We start from the raw sequence: 15,406 nt of genomic DNA on the forward strand, positions 1-15,406 counted from the left end.
GCTGGCTGGCTTTCCCTTTCATCCTTTCTAAAATCTTTTTTCTAACCTAATAGCTTCCAAAATGCAGAAAATTGCACTGGGGCTTGAAAACATTTCCAGACGAAATCTTCCCTCACCCCAGCATTTTTATTTGTTTTGTTTCTATGTCAGTAGAGGTTCTCCATCCTGTTCAGACCTAATTAATGTCATCTATAGGAATGGGTGCAAGTAACATCAGTGCTGATGCTATTTTCACCTTCATGCATTGCATATGCATATATTTTGCTTGACTTGCTAGGTACCTGCTTATGCTTAGAAAGAGAGAGTCCTTTTTCTCTCCACTGTGAAGCATCCCTTCGCTACAGGGTGATCCAGTAGCACATCACCACATGACCTTGAAACCATCAAAAGTGTGTGTGTGTTCGGGGTGGGGGGGGATTCTCTTCCTATATTGATCTACTTTAACCACTGATTCAGCATACATGCCTGGTAAAATACTCACTTGGGAGATGCTCATACCCAGACAGGAATTGCAAACATAGGAAAAAGTTGGACAGACTATTGGTATAACTTCACAAAAGCAAAAGTTACATGCTTCAGAAAAATGCACATGGACAAATTAGCAGGATTACAGGATAATTGTACATTGTCTGAACAGAATTTAGGGAACGGATGTTAAAAGGTGATTCTACTTCTAACTCCAATGAGAGGATCTTGGAGGAGGTCAGGCTCTGTGCAATGGTACTCTTACTGACTGATAGTTTTGTGGCTAATGATAAGTGAACAGGTTTGGAGAAAATTCAAAGAAGTCCAAATATTCACTCAAAATTCAGCCTGATCCTCGAACGTTTCCGTTGTGTGAAAATGGTGATCAGACTGTTATGTTTTAAAAGAATGTCTAAGTGCTTCCTGGTTACAAGAAGCAGAAGCATCAGACCACCACCACAAGAAAGGCGTCATCACCTTACCTTTTACAGCTTATAACTTAGCTGGAAATAGAAAGCACAAGAAATCCCTAGACAGAACCATAAGATTTCCAGATCCCTGAAGTTAAGGTACACTTTAGACAATCCCAATGGCCAATGATTTCTGCCAGATCACATAGTAATAGCTGGTGAGTGCACTGAAGAGGGCAGCTGTACAAGCCTCTTTGGGTCTGACGATGCAGAGTATGATTGTTCTGTGGCATTTTGGTGCATGTGACAATAGGACCATACTCACGTGTGCAAAGTCAGCTTTCAGACATGTTGCAATCTCAGAAAATTAGAAGCACATTATGTCCAACAACTAGCCCTAGGTGTGGTGAAACAGGTGCGTCCAATACAAGTGATTTCAAATCAACAGGGCTTTATGGCCTTGTGGCCTTGACAGCATATTGTGCCACTAGTTCAGAGAGGCGCATTCACGGCATCCCATTTAGTCTCAGAATATTCCACCTGTCCTCTGTGATAATGATTCAGTGCACTTTATATTGATATAGTGTCTTTAATTCAAGGATCTCAAAGTACTCTGTAAACGTTCATTTATTCTCACAGTATGGTTGTAAGGCAGATGGTACAATATTTATTGTTACAGGTGGGCATACCAAAACCCAGAGAGGTTAAGTAACTTTCCCCGATGTCATTCACCACCATAGTGGCACAGTTGGAAAGATATTCTTAATCCAGGACTCCCTGCTCACAGTGCATTGATCAACCCGCAAGACCACATTTTCTCCTTATATAGCCAGTATCCTCTCTGTAGTCATCTGGGCCACACCTTCTGTTTCAGATACAATCCCTTTTCTGGTTTGTTATTGTGATGTGTTCACTTTTTCCATTATACTTTTCCTAAAACTCAAAATACTGTGAAAAAGAGTAAATAAATAAGAAAATTTTAATACCATTTGGAAGAGCCATTATTTGCAAAGTTCATCCTTCCAAATGAATATTTTGCAACCCCAAATACAGCAGCATATCTGTATAGCCCCTCCCCCCCCCACCTAGTTCTAAACCAGGCCAGCTTTTATCCTTAGGTATTAAAGTGGTTTGGGTTAGTTAGTGTGCGATTAAGAAATCTAAAAGAATAAAACTTCATTCTAAAATGTGTTGATTGAAAGTGAGGCTATAGCTATATTTAGCTAGTATTAATAACAATATTTATACAGTACTGTAGATGTTCACAAATCTGGTCTTGGTTTAGATGGAACATGATAGTTTAACCACAAAATGGCAAGATGAACTGACTACCAACATGGTGGTTCCTTGCAGTTAAGCCCTTTAACAATTTGGTGTAATATTGTACTCCCGCTGTATCCCAAGGTATGAAAATTATTAGCCCAAAGATGACTATATTCTACCCTTTAAATGAGTCACAAACTTTAGTAATCCTAAAATTGTGTTAATTGCAGTAAAATTACAGTTTTTCATACATCTATCAACGGGAATGATATTTGGGCTTCACCATGGGTTGCTGCTTGTCAAGGATTGTAAACCACGACTCAAAACAAGCAGAGTTTGGAATTCTTGCCTTAGCTCTTAGGATTAGGCTGTTGTGTTCGTGGCATGTGCATATGGTCTATGGCAGAAAGCTGTGGAAGAGCAGCCAAACGGTAATGCACATATGATCTCCTGCTGTATAGACCCACAGCATGTTAGATATGAGCACGGACAATTGGATAACAAGGACATGTCAAGAAAGCACTCATCAATGTCATACAAATAAGTGCGCTGGCAACAGCAGCACATTATGGGTCCAATTCTGCATTCCTTGCATAGCTAACATGTGGCTGACCTCAACATCCCTGGGACTCAATGGGAGTTGAGGGCACTCAGATCCTGGCAAGATGTGGCTTCATGACAGCAGATACATTTTAGAAATACTGGGATCAAATTACTACTTTTTCCAATCTTGAATCCCACTACAAACAATCCCAAAGAACAACCAGAGCCATTCCTATCACTGCTCACTATGAATACCCAAACCATAACACTGGCAGCAGCAAGCAAGAATAAATCATGGTTTAAAGGAATGCATGCCACTTGCACTGTTAAAAAAGAAGCACTTTGAAGACTTGCCCAATCTGCTGGGAAAGGCTGAATAACGTGCCACCCTTGCCCCGTCCCAATGCAATGCTCCTGTGTCCTGAAGTCAGACTGAAATGCATGGAGTAGAACAAGTCAAAATGAGTTCACTCCCACAGGAACCTTTTCATTTCTAAAGCATCTGCCCTTTAGCGGTGAAAGCTCCTATTCTGGAGACCAAGTTGGTAGAGTATGTTAAGGGAGAGGCACACACGACATGCTCTCTTATGGAAGTTGTACTTTAGTTCCTTGTGGTGGTGTTTTTTCTTAAGCTAGAACCAGGTCATTCAGAATGAAAGTACTGTATATAGTTTCCCTTTGTGTATGGAAAAACATAAAATGGACACAACTGTTATGTTTCCCTACAGGCCTGGATGATAATGCTGCCCGAATTGGAACAATACTGTCTTAATAGTGCCTTTTGTGCCTCTTGTACAGCACTAAAGCTACTGCCTAGGGCACGCTACCAGCTTAGACTAGTTCCGTGCCCACAGTCCTTTGTGCCGGTGCTCACTCCATCTGGCAAGTCTTTTCCAAAGTCCAGTCAGGTGTTGTGGTGTAGGCTCTTTTGTCACAACACAGTAGCCCTCTCAGTTAGCTAGGCTTGAATGTACCTTCACAACACAGTAGCCCTCTCAGTTAGCTAGGCTTGAATGTACCTGTGTGGCCAGTAATATTCACCGACCCACGACCCTCTGAACTCCATTATTGGTTGTGGTTTTGTAAGCATTACCAGAGAAACCCAGTGACCCCTTGATACATACATCCAGCTAAACAATCCCTGAAGCTTCCCTACTCCTTCTTCCTGGTTCTCCTTTTCTCCAGGGTCCTAGCTCCCAACCTCGTTGCTCTATAAACATAACAACAATATTTATCTTCTTTGTTTGCCATCTTAGCTAAATATCATTCCAATCATGGAGACAGATTCATGAATCAAACTGATGGCAGTACTCCAGAACCTGCATACCCATGGATTTGTGTGTGTGAGAGCAAGCGAGCGAGATAGCAAGAGAGATTCACTAAGCTAAGAGTGGGAAATTGGAAGCCAAGTGAATTGAATGTAAAGCAGATAATTATGTATAATTAATTTACTGACTAATGATTGCACCTGGTACAACCTCACTGAAGCATGAGATTAAAAAATAGGTTTGACATTTCTTAATAGGCTGGTTTTACATTAGGGTTACTGTCTTTTTGACTGAGCCTGCATTTTTATCGCTGTGTTTAATTTTGTGTTGTTTCATACAGAGAATCTATTAAAATGCAGTTGCTTAGTGCCGGTGAAAGGATTAACATCACTGGAGAATGAAGCTTTCTGTCTACTCACATAATATGTGCAGCACAAACACAAAAACTTTACATATTCCTACTACACACTAATTAGCCTGAAGGCTGACGTGGAGGCATCACCTTTAGGGCAAGTCTACGCTACAAAAGTAAGTTGACCTAAGTTATGTTGCTGTACAGCCACTGCAGTAATTAAATCGGTTTTACACATGCAGACTACGCTCCTTGTGTCAGCAGTGTGTATCCTCATCAGGAGCTTTTGCACCGATTTAACTGCCAGCATGGGGCATGTGGGAGGGTTTCTGAAAGGCAGCAATGGGCGATGTAAGCTATATAGTGTCTACACTGACACGGCATCAACCTAACTACATTGACTTAAGCGCTACACCTCTCGTGGAGGTGGAGTTATTAAGTCAGTGTCGTGGGTGAGTTACATTGGTAGGAGTTATGTTTTAGTGTAGACACTTACAGAGTTAGGTTTACTAACTCTGTAGTGTATACCTGTCCTTAGCTGGGCTAAGAACAGTTCATCCTCTGCCCTTTCAGTCCATAGCCTATCTGCCAACAATGATACCAAGTAGTAATGTGTATGGTGGTAATTTTGTGATGTGGTTATCTCTCTGGTCAAAGCTTTCCGCACAGTGTAGTCCATCAAATAGCTCCCAGAGATTAACAATGTTCAGATACTACCAACCTGGGCTGGAGTCAGACTGATGAAGGTGATCCAGAGGTAAAAGTTTCCAGAGATATGGAGTGCAATCCTGGCCTAATGAAGTCAATGGCAAAATTTCTATCGCCTTCAATGGGGCTGTATTTCACCGATGGCACTGACCATTTCCCAAACCATTCAGACCCCTTTGGTAAGACGTTTGGAAAGAGTTTTTCAACTTTTATTTTTATTGTCTGATTCCTGATTGCCAGTGTAACCAATGGATTAATGCAGATGCGGGTGCCACAGAGCATGAGGCTCCTTTCCACACAGACGAGTTGGAATGTTATTCTCTGTACTATAAAATGCGACTGCCTCTCAGCTTGAAAAGGAGAAAGATTGAAAAAAAGAAATTTCTCCCAAGCGTAAGACTCTGAATGATAACTGAAAACACTAAAGGCAGCTGTCGAACATGACCCAAGAAAGTAAATGTACTTGATTTTATGTACAATGTAAGTCAGTTTCCAATTCATTATTATCATTGTTGAACAGATTTTGATATGGACTTCAGCTGGTAGGGCAGAGTTGAAATCTTCTGATGGAGAAAAAATAGATTGGACTATCACAGTGAAACCCAACAGGCCCCCTGTTATTGTAGTATGAGAACACCTCACAATTTTTCAATGTATTTATCCTCACAACACTCCTGGGAGGTCGGGCAGTGCTATTATCCCCATTTTACAGATAGGGAATTGTGGCACAGGGAGACTAAGTGATTTGCCAAAGGTCACACAGAAAGTCTGTGGCAGAGCAGGGAATTCTCAGGTCCTGGGCGTCCTTCCTCTCTGGATGGTTCCTTTTTTGATGGTTTTAAACAAATCAACATTGTTTTCTGGATTGCTGGTAACAGGCCACATTTACAGGGCCTCATTCTATAATCCCATTAATTGCAGTGCATGCTGGAGAAGGCCCACAGTCACCTTTTTCAAACGTGTGCAAACAGTCTTTTGTTTATGTCCTTTACAGTTTTTCAGTAAATCCCCCAAAACTGGAAATATTTCCTGAATGTGCCATGGCCCACTGCAGTACAACTAGAATTTATATTTTCACAAGACACCTTAAGTGCTTTGTGAGTGGGATGTAAAAATATCCATGTTGGGCCAGATCTTCAGCTGGTGTAAATGGATGGCGCTCCAAGGGATTTAAACCTGCTGAAAGGCTCTCCTTTAGTGTCATTTTTTGCAAACTGTTAGTTGGCTGCTTATTCAGAGATGATTTCATAATCGCCTTTAAATGATCAGCCTGAGAGAAATCATGCTGATTGATTCCAGTAACTAGCTGTAACACAGTGCTTTGCTGTCAAACGTTCTACCAGAGTATTGTGAAGACTGAGTTAAGGGCCAATTGCTAAACTGGGTCACTTGCCCTAACAACCACAATTATGCCTCCATAACAGCAAGAAAAATAGCAGTCCCTTTGGTGGCTTTAAGCGCTTTCAGCAGGGCTGACCTTACCATGAGACAAACTGAGACGGCCACCTCAGGTGCCAGACTGTGCGGGGGGGTGCCACTAGGACCCAGAGTGTAGAAAATTGTGTCTGCTGCTGGTGCACATGGATTCTCTCTGCTCTAGATGCACAGAGGTGGTGGAGTGCTATGCTGGAGGAAGGAGGGCACAAGAGACATTACAGGCAGGCAGGAGGAAAGGTGAGAGGGAATAACAGAAAGCAGCAGGAGCTGCAGGGAGAGACAGGAGGAGGAGCCTCTTGTGACCTCTTTAGCACTCCCAGGAGCCTGGACTGATTAACACCAGCTTCTCAGGGAGCTTCCTGTTTCCTGTTGCTTCCCTGAACCCACTTGAGGAGAACAGGCAGTCAACTGAAGTAGTAGGAGCCAGTTAGGCCCTTAAGACGCTGATCTCTTCCCTCACTCAGGCCCTGCTACCAGCCTGCTTATTTGTCCCCTTCAACTGAGTGTTGAGAGCCACTATAGCTGGCACAGAACAGCAGTCATGAGAGAAAGAAGAAAACATCCCTCTGGGGCAGCATTCAGAAAAAGAAAGAAATCAAAGGAAACTTTTCTATCTAAGCAGGAAGGAGCTCTCCTGAGATACATAGACACAAATGTTCACGGTGAGCCTTCCAGACCCAGTGAGGATGTGAGTGGTGAGGAGATGCCTGATCTTTCAGTTAGTCAGAGTGCAGGTGACCTGGCAGCTACTGCAGCATCCATATCTCCATCTCAAATGGATGTAACCATGCAAATTCCTGAAGAAAAGTGCAGATCAGAGAAGAGTGGGGTGGAAGCGCAAGAAACAGCTGCTGCTGAGTTTAGTTCCTTAAGTCTAGATGATCCAGGACAGGGGACCCACTTGAGCAGGAGCCTGAGGGACTTCCTTGTACTGCATGGGCCACAGCAAGTGAAAAACTTTGTGTTCCCCAAAGACAATGAAAATAGAAATTTCCATCCAACACATTACTGGCATGAAATCCGCAATGGTGACAAAGTGGAGAGGCCATGGCTTATGTACTCAGAAACCCAGAATGCTGAATACCGTTTTTGTTGCAAACTCTTCCAGTCTAATGTTCCAGCCACATTGGGTTCTACAGGAACGAAGGACTGGAAAAATCTGGCTAAAAATCTGGCATGTCATGAGAAGGCAGCAAATCACCAGAGAGCATTCCATAGGTGGAAAGAGCTAGAGATGAGACTAAGGTTAAAGGCCACCATAGATGATCAGCATCAAGAGAAGATTGCGTCAGAGTCTCTTTACTGGCAAAATGTTCTGAAAAGGCTCATTGCTTGTTATCCAAAACCTAGCACTGCATGGCACTTCAGATCAGCTGTATGTGCCAAACAATGGAAACGTCCTTAAAATTGTGGAGCTGATGGCTGAGTTTGATGCTGTACTCCAGGAGCATCTAAGAAGAGTCACCACCCAAGAAATGTACACACACCACTACCTTGGAAAAACAATTCAAAATGAGATCATACGGTTACTGGCAACAAAAATCAAACAGAAGATTGTGGCAGATCTGAAGTCAGCAAGATATTACTCTGTTATTCTGGACTGCACACCTGACCTCAGCTGTACGGAACAAATGACTTTAATGATGCCTTTTGTAACAACAACAGAACCTAGTGAAAATGTCCTGCAATGGTGACTGTCAGAGAGCATTTTCTAGAATTTATTGACATTGATGATACTACAGGAGCTGGTATGACAAATGTGCTTCCTAAAAAGCTGGAAGATACGGAAATTGTGATAGCTGACATGAGAGGTCAGGGCTATGATAATGGCACCAATATGAAAGGAAAGAACAGAGGAGTGCAGACACAGATCCGAGAGTTAAACCCTCGAGTTTTTTTTGTCCCCTGCAGTTCTCATTCATTGAACTTGATGGTCAATGATGCAGCATCAGCTTCTAGTGAGACTGCTGAATGTTTTAATGTAATTCAAAGCATCTATGTTTTTTTCTCTGCATCAACTCATCAATGACAAATTTTGAAGCAACATCTGGGAACAGCCTCTCTGACACTAAAACCACTGAGTGCCACATGATGGGAAAGTCGAGTGGAGGCAATAAAGCCTATCAAACACCAAATTGGGAAGATAGATGATGCCATAGTTGCCCATTATGGAGGATAATGCTCTGACAGAAACTGTTCGTGGGAGAACAGTGGTAGAGGGAAATGGAATCACCAGAAACATACATAACTTCAAATTTCTGTGTGCCTTAGTGTTGTGGCATGACATACTGTTTGAAATAAATGTTGTAAGCAAGAGACTTCAAGGTGTTGACCTTGATATATCTGGAACAATGGAACAATGGAACAACTGCACAAAGCAAAGTCATACCGACAGTCTTACCGGTCAGATGAGGGATTTCAAAATGTTCTGAAGAGTGCACAGAAGTGCAAAGAAACTTCACACTGAAGCTATTTTCCCACAAGAATACAAGAGTCACTGAAGAAGAAGACATTTTGATTACGAGGCATGGGATAATCCCATAAGAGACCCCAAACAACAATTCAGAGTTGAATTCTTTAACCAGGTGCTAGATTCTGCAATACAGTCAGTTGAAGAACGTTTCATGCAGCTCAAGGAACACAGCAGTATATTTGGGATGTTGTATGGTATTCCAAAACTCCTCACTGTACCTGAAGAAGACCTACACCAGCAATGCAGGGCACTAGAGACAGTGTTGACACATGATGACATGCGTGATATTGATGCGAGTGATTTCGGTGATGAACTGAAAGCCCTTTCAAGATACATTTCAGCAGGATCAACTCCAAAGGCTGTTCTGGAATATATATGCACAAATAAGATGACCACCCTCTTTCCAAATGCTTTTGTTGTTCTGCGCATACTTCTAACACTTCCTGTAATAGTTGCCAGTGGAGAAAGCAGCTTCTCCAAGCTGAAGTTAATAAAAACACATCTATGCTCCACAATGACACAGGAGAGGCTGGTCGGCCTTGCAACCATCTCAATAGAGCATGAGCTGGCCCAGACTGTGGACCTTCAGGAAGCAGGTCAAATCTTTGCAACCAAGGAGGCACAGAAAGCACCACTTTGATTATTCAAACAGATAAAAATGCCAATGTTTACTATGCAGACAAGAAAAGTTACATTTGCTGATCAGGCGTTTGAAAGTTAAGTGTTACTTAAAATTTTTGAACAAGGCATTTTAAGTTGTTAGTTCTCCTTTATTGGGGTAGGTAGCAGAGCAGTACCATGAGAGGAGTAGAATAGGAAGAAGGCAGAACTGAGACCCTGAGAAAGTTTTGGCCCAAGCGAGGGGGCATGGGGGGGGTCATTTGAGCTCCCCACCTCAGGTGCCAAAATGTTGTGGGCTGGCTCCAGCTTTCAGAGAATACAGATGACAGCATATGTAGTTAAAGTAGGTGTACTCCTAAAACACATCTACAGTTTCTCCATGCAATACAAAAATTGCTGTGTTTTGCCTTGTAAATGCAAAGATAATTTGGCCTGTGTCCCATTTGCCCAGGGCATGCTTTGCATTTGGCTAGTGATAACAGAGGAAAGAGAACCCACTACATCTGTGCTGCAGCAAGAGGTAACAAAAATGTGAGCAATAAAAAGTATAACTGTTTGTCCTGATTTTGTATGTCGTAACTGTTATCAACAGCAATTTGTCTAACTCTATGAGACTAAAGCCCTGCTCACTTTACTGACACAAGTAGTCCCACTGACTAAAATGACAGTCAGCCTATCTGAATTCTGGAGCCATTCTGTCCTTTTCTGCTGAAGATCTGAGAAGCCAGAACAGATCATAGTACATGAAATATTTGCAAAACAACAGCATTTGATATGTGGTATTATACCTGTTTTAGGTAATGAATTATAGAGTCAATGAGTCTGATTCGCTGCTATGCTACTCCAGATGGACATTGGTATAGCTCCATTGAAATCATCAGCCAAGCAGGAATAGCACAAAGGTGGTGAATCAGGACTTTTCTTTCTGATTTTGCAAAATGTGTATAGAAATTAAAAGCTCTGTCTTGCAGAACATTTACTTTAATGTATGTAGCTTTTCCCTGCAGTACTTACAAAATGTAGAAGCAACAAGAATGAGTCTAGTTTGCAGTTTTACTACTCAGAAATGTCCAGAAATGTAAAAGTCTCCATAATGTTTTGTGCAAAATTCATTCAGCATCCTCACTGGGGTGTTGATTAACTCTTCACTCTATTCAAGGGAAGGTGCAAATGAGGCAGGAATTGAAGCAGCTGTGAAGGAAGCATGCATTGTGAGTGAAAGTCACTCCAGTGCAGAATGCTAGCACAAGGTCTATGCATCACTTGGGCCCTCAAAATACTATCAATTCATAAAAAAGCCATCGGTTCTAATTTATGTATGAAAATATTCAAAAAATGGAGAATAGTGGAAACATTCAGAGAAACCATGAACTATTTGTGGATAATTCACAGATGGAAAAAGCAGCTAAATGCAGCAAGTGAATTATTTTCAACAAATAATTCTAATGACGAAGCATATACATAAAAATGGGCTGCAGTATAAACAAAGGGCCAAACTCAGCACAGAGCGGGAGGGGGAACTACAACCACTTACATCATATCTGAATTGGACCCAAAGCGTAAAATGTTCCAGCCGCTCACGGCAGCCATATAGAAAGACAAACCACACACAGAGACAAGCCACACTTCCTTTTTTCATGAGCCACATTTTTTTCATCAAAAAAAAAAGGAGGACTTGTGGCATCTTAGCCCTGGTCTACACTAGGAGTTGAGGTCGAATTTAGCAGCGTTAAATCGATTTAACCCTGCACCTGTCCACACGACGAAGCCCTTTGTTTCGACTTAAAGGGCTCTTAAAATCAATTTCCTTACTCCACCCCCGACAAGGGGACTAGCGCTGAAATCGGCCTTGCCGGGTCGAATTTGGGGTACTGTGGACGCAATTAGACGGCATTGGCCTCTGGGAGCTATCCCAGAGTGCTCCATTGTGACCGCTCCAGACAGTACTCTCAACTCAGATGCACTGGCCAGGTAGACAGGAAAAGGCCCGTGAACTTTTGAATTTCAGTTTCCTGTTTGGGCAGCGCGGCAAGCTGCAGGTGACTGCAGAGCTCATCAGCAGAGGTGACCATGATGGAGTCCCAGAATCGCAGAATCTCCACCAGCTGCATGTGTTTCAAGGATCACAGGATCTTCTCCTTCCCAGAGGCTAGTGAAGATGAGAAGGTGAAAAAAACGCACTCGTGATGAAATGTTCTCTGAGCTCATGCTGTCCTCCCACACTGACAGAGCACAGGTGAATGCGTGGAGGCAGACAATGTCAGAGTGCAGGAAAGCACAAAATGACCGGGAGGAGAGGTGGCGGGCTGAGGAGGGTAAGTGGCAGGCTGAAGAGAGGGCTGAAGCTGAAAGGTGGCGGCAGTGTGATGAGAGGAGGCAGGATTCAATGCTGAGGCTGCTGGAGGATCAAACTAATATGCTGCAGCGTATGGTTGAGCTGCAGGAAAGGCAGCTGGAGCACAGACCGCCATTACAGCCCCTGTGTAACCAACCACCCTCCTCCCCAAGTTCCATAGCCTCCTCAGCCAGACACCCAAGAACGCGGTGAGGGGGCCTCCGGCCACCCAGCTACTCCACCCCAGAGGATTGCCCAAGCAACAGAAGGCTGGCATTCAATAATTTTTAAAGTTGTAAACTTTTAAAGTGCTGTGTGGCCTTATCCTTCCCTCCTCCACCACCTCTCCTGGTGCTTCTCTCCTCCACCGCCCCTCCCGGGCTACCTTGGCAGTTATCCCTCTATTTGTGTGATGAATTAATAAAGAATTCATGAATGTGAAGCAACAATGACTTTATTATTTCTGCAAGCGGTGATCCAAGGGAGGAGGGGAGGGTGGTTAGCTTACAGGGAAGTAGAGTGAACCAAGGGGTGGGGGGTTTCATCAACAAACAGAACTTTCACACTGTAGCCTGGCCAGTCATGAAACTGGTTTTCAAAGCTTCTCTGATGCGCACAGCGCCCTCCTGTGCTTTTCTAACCACCCTGGTGTCTGGCTGCACGTAACCAGTGGCCAGGCGATTTGCCTCAACCTCCCACCACCTCCCATAAACATCGCCCCCTTACTCTCACAGATATTGTGGAGCGCACAGCAAGCAGTAATAACAGTGGGAATACTGGTTTTGCTGAGGTCTAACCGAGTCAGTAAACTGCGCCAGCGTGCTTTTAAACGTCCAAATGCACATTCTACCACCATTCTGCACTTGCTCAGTCTGTAGTTGAACAGCTCCTGACTACTGTCCAGGCTGCCTGTGTACGGCTTCATGAGCCATGGCATTAAGGGGTAGGCTGGGTCCCCAAGGATAACTATAGGCATTTCAACATCCCCAACGGTTATTTTCTGGTCTGGGAATAAAGTCCCTTCCTGCAGCTTTTGGAACAGACCAGGGTTCCTGAAGATGCGAGCGTCATGTACCTTTCCCGGCCATCCCACGTTGATGTTGGTGAACTGTCCCTTATGATCCACCAGTGCTTGCAGCACTATTGAAAAGTACCCCTTGAGGTTTATGTACTCGGCAGCTTGGTGCTCCGGTGTCAAGATAGGGATATGGGTTCCGTCTATTGCCCCACCACAGTTAGGGAATCCCATTGCAGCAAAGCCATCCACTATGACCTGCACATTTCCCAGGATCACTAGCCTTGATATCAGCAGATCTTTGATTTCGTTTGATTGCGATCACAGCAGCCCCCACAGTAGATTTGCCCACTCCAAATTGATTCCCAACTGACCGGTAGCTGTCTGGCATTGCAAGCTTCCACAGGGCTATCACCACTCGCTTCTCAACTGTGAGGGCTGCTCTCATCTTGGTATTCATGCACTTCAAGGAAGGGGAAAGCAAGTCACAAAGTTCCATGAAAGTGCCCTTACGCATGCAAAAGTTTCGCAGCCACTGGGAATTGTCCCAGACCTACAACACTATGCGGTCCCACCAGTCTGTGCTTGTTTTCCGGGCCCAGAATCAGCATTCCACGGCATGAACCTGCCCCATTTGCACCATGGTGCCCACATTGCCAGGGCCCGTGCTTTGAGAGAAGTCTGTGTCCATGTCCTCATCACTCTTGTCACCATGCTGCCATCGCCTACTCGCCCGGTTTTGCTTTGCCAGGTTCTGGGGCTGCATATACTGCTGGATAATGCACGTGGTGTTTAATGTGCTCCTAATTGCCAAAGTGATCTGAGCGGGCTCCATGCTTGCTGTGGTATGGCATCTGCACAGAAAAAAGGCGCGGAACAATTGTCTGCCGTTGCTCTGACTGAGGGAGGGGTGACTGACGACATGGCTTACAGGGTTGGCTTACAGTGAATTAAAATCAACAAAGGGGGTGGCTTTACCTCAAGGAGAAACAAAAACAACTGTCACACAGAATGGCCCCCTCAAGGATTGAACTCAAAACTCTGGGTTTAGCAGGCCAATGCTCAACCCACTAATCTATCCCTCCCTCTAGTATTTCAGGCTGGACTTCATGGAGGGAGGGAGGAGCAAATGAATACAAAACAAATCTGGTCTATTTCTTGTTTTGATCCACTCCATCTATCTTTTACATCTTTGGCTGGCAGCAGACGGTGCAGAAGGACTGCTAGCCATCCACATCTCCTGCCTGCTCACCATAAGATGGTACAATAGGACTGCCTGCAGGACTAAAGAGAATGACCTGGTCGAGTCACTCCTAATTTAGTCCCTGCACCCATATCTGCCCAGGCGCTCCTGACCGACCTTACCGAGGCAGCCAGGAGCACCTCGGACATGATGAGGGTGGTTTTCAAGCCTATTGCACCATCTGCTGCCACAAGGTAATGGGTTGCTGTAGCAGTGCAGTACCACGTCTGCCAGCACCCAGGAGACATACGGTGACAGTGAGCTGAGCGGGCTCCATGCTTGCCGTGGTATGGCGTCTGCACAGGTAACTCAGGAAAAAAGGCACGAAACGATTGTCTGCCGTTGCTTTCACAGAGGGAGGGAGGGAGGGAGGGACGGCCTGATGACATGTACCCAGAACCACCCGCCCATCAGGCATTGGGATCTCAACCCAGAATTCCAATGGGCAGCGGAGACTGCGGGAACTGTGGGATAGCTACCCACAGTGCAACTCTCCGGAAGTCGATGCTAGCCTTGGTACTGTGGAAGCACTCCGCCGAGTTAATGCACTTAATGCACTTAGAGCTTTTTGTGTGGGGGGGACACACAATCAACTATATAAAAATGATTTCTAAAAAACTGACTTCTATAAATTCGACCTAATTTCGTAGTGTAGACATACCCTTAGAGACTAACAAATCTATTTGAGCATAAGCTTTTGTGAGCTACAGCTCCACTGAATGCATCCGATGAAGTGAGCTGTAGCTCACGAAAGCTTATGCTCAAATAAATTGGTTAGTCTCTAAGGTGCCACAAGTCCTCCTTTTCTTTTTGAGGATACAGACTAACACGGCTGCTGCTCTGAAACATTTCTTTCACTGTATTACATGTTGCTAGAAGGTAAAATAACAACAGCTTCTTGCCATTGGGAGATGAGTTTTGTGCTGGAGATTTCTCAATGGTGTTTAATGCAATCATTTTGTAGCTCTGCAGGAGTGAAACCCTATAATTCAGGGTGCAATTCACTTCACTGCATAAAACCTGATGATCAGGCACTGTGCAAGTAAAACATGGGGAGGATGTGGAAGCCAAATCCACCCTCCTACTCAGGGTCTACAGGTCTAACAGTGAGTTCAGCCTTTCTAAGCTACTTGCATAATCAATTATCCTGTTTATGGCCCGGTCCAATGACCACCCTTCTGTGACGTTATTGGCATAATCGGGGACCGTATTGATCATTGTTGCAACCAAGGTCCTGTAGTGGCACCAAATCTTGTATAAAGGGAGTCAAATA

At 44.1% G+C, this 15,406-nt stretch overlaps 1 long non-coding RNA gene across 2 annotated transcripts in view; it reads right to left on the minus strand.

The window, feature by feature from the left end:
* LOC140896295 (uncharacterized) overlaps positions 1–15,406 on the minus strand; it is a 60,638-nt gene that overhangs the window by 27,568 nt on the left and 17,664 nt on the right. The window contains exon 3 of one of the 2 annotated variants that reach the window (XR_012154506.1): positions 1,469–1,823. The exons of the other annotated variant lie outside the window; for it this stretch is intronic. This is a non-coding gene — a long non-coding RNA (uncharacterized lncRNA). Of the gene's footprint in view, positions 1–1,468; positions 1,824–15,406 lie in introns of those variants that run through there. 2 annotated transcript variants of the gene reach the window in all.

This window comes from Lepidochelys kempii, chromosome 12 (assembly GCF_965140265.1).
Source record: "Lepidochelys kempii isolate rLepKem1 chromosome 12, rLepKem1.hap2, whole genome shotgun sequence".
NCBI lineage: Eukaryota > Metazoa > Chordata > Testudines > Cheloniidae > Lepidochelys > Lepidochelys kempii.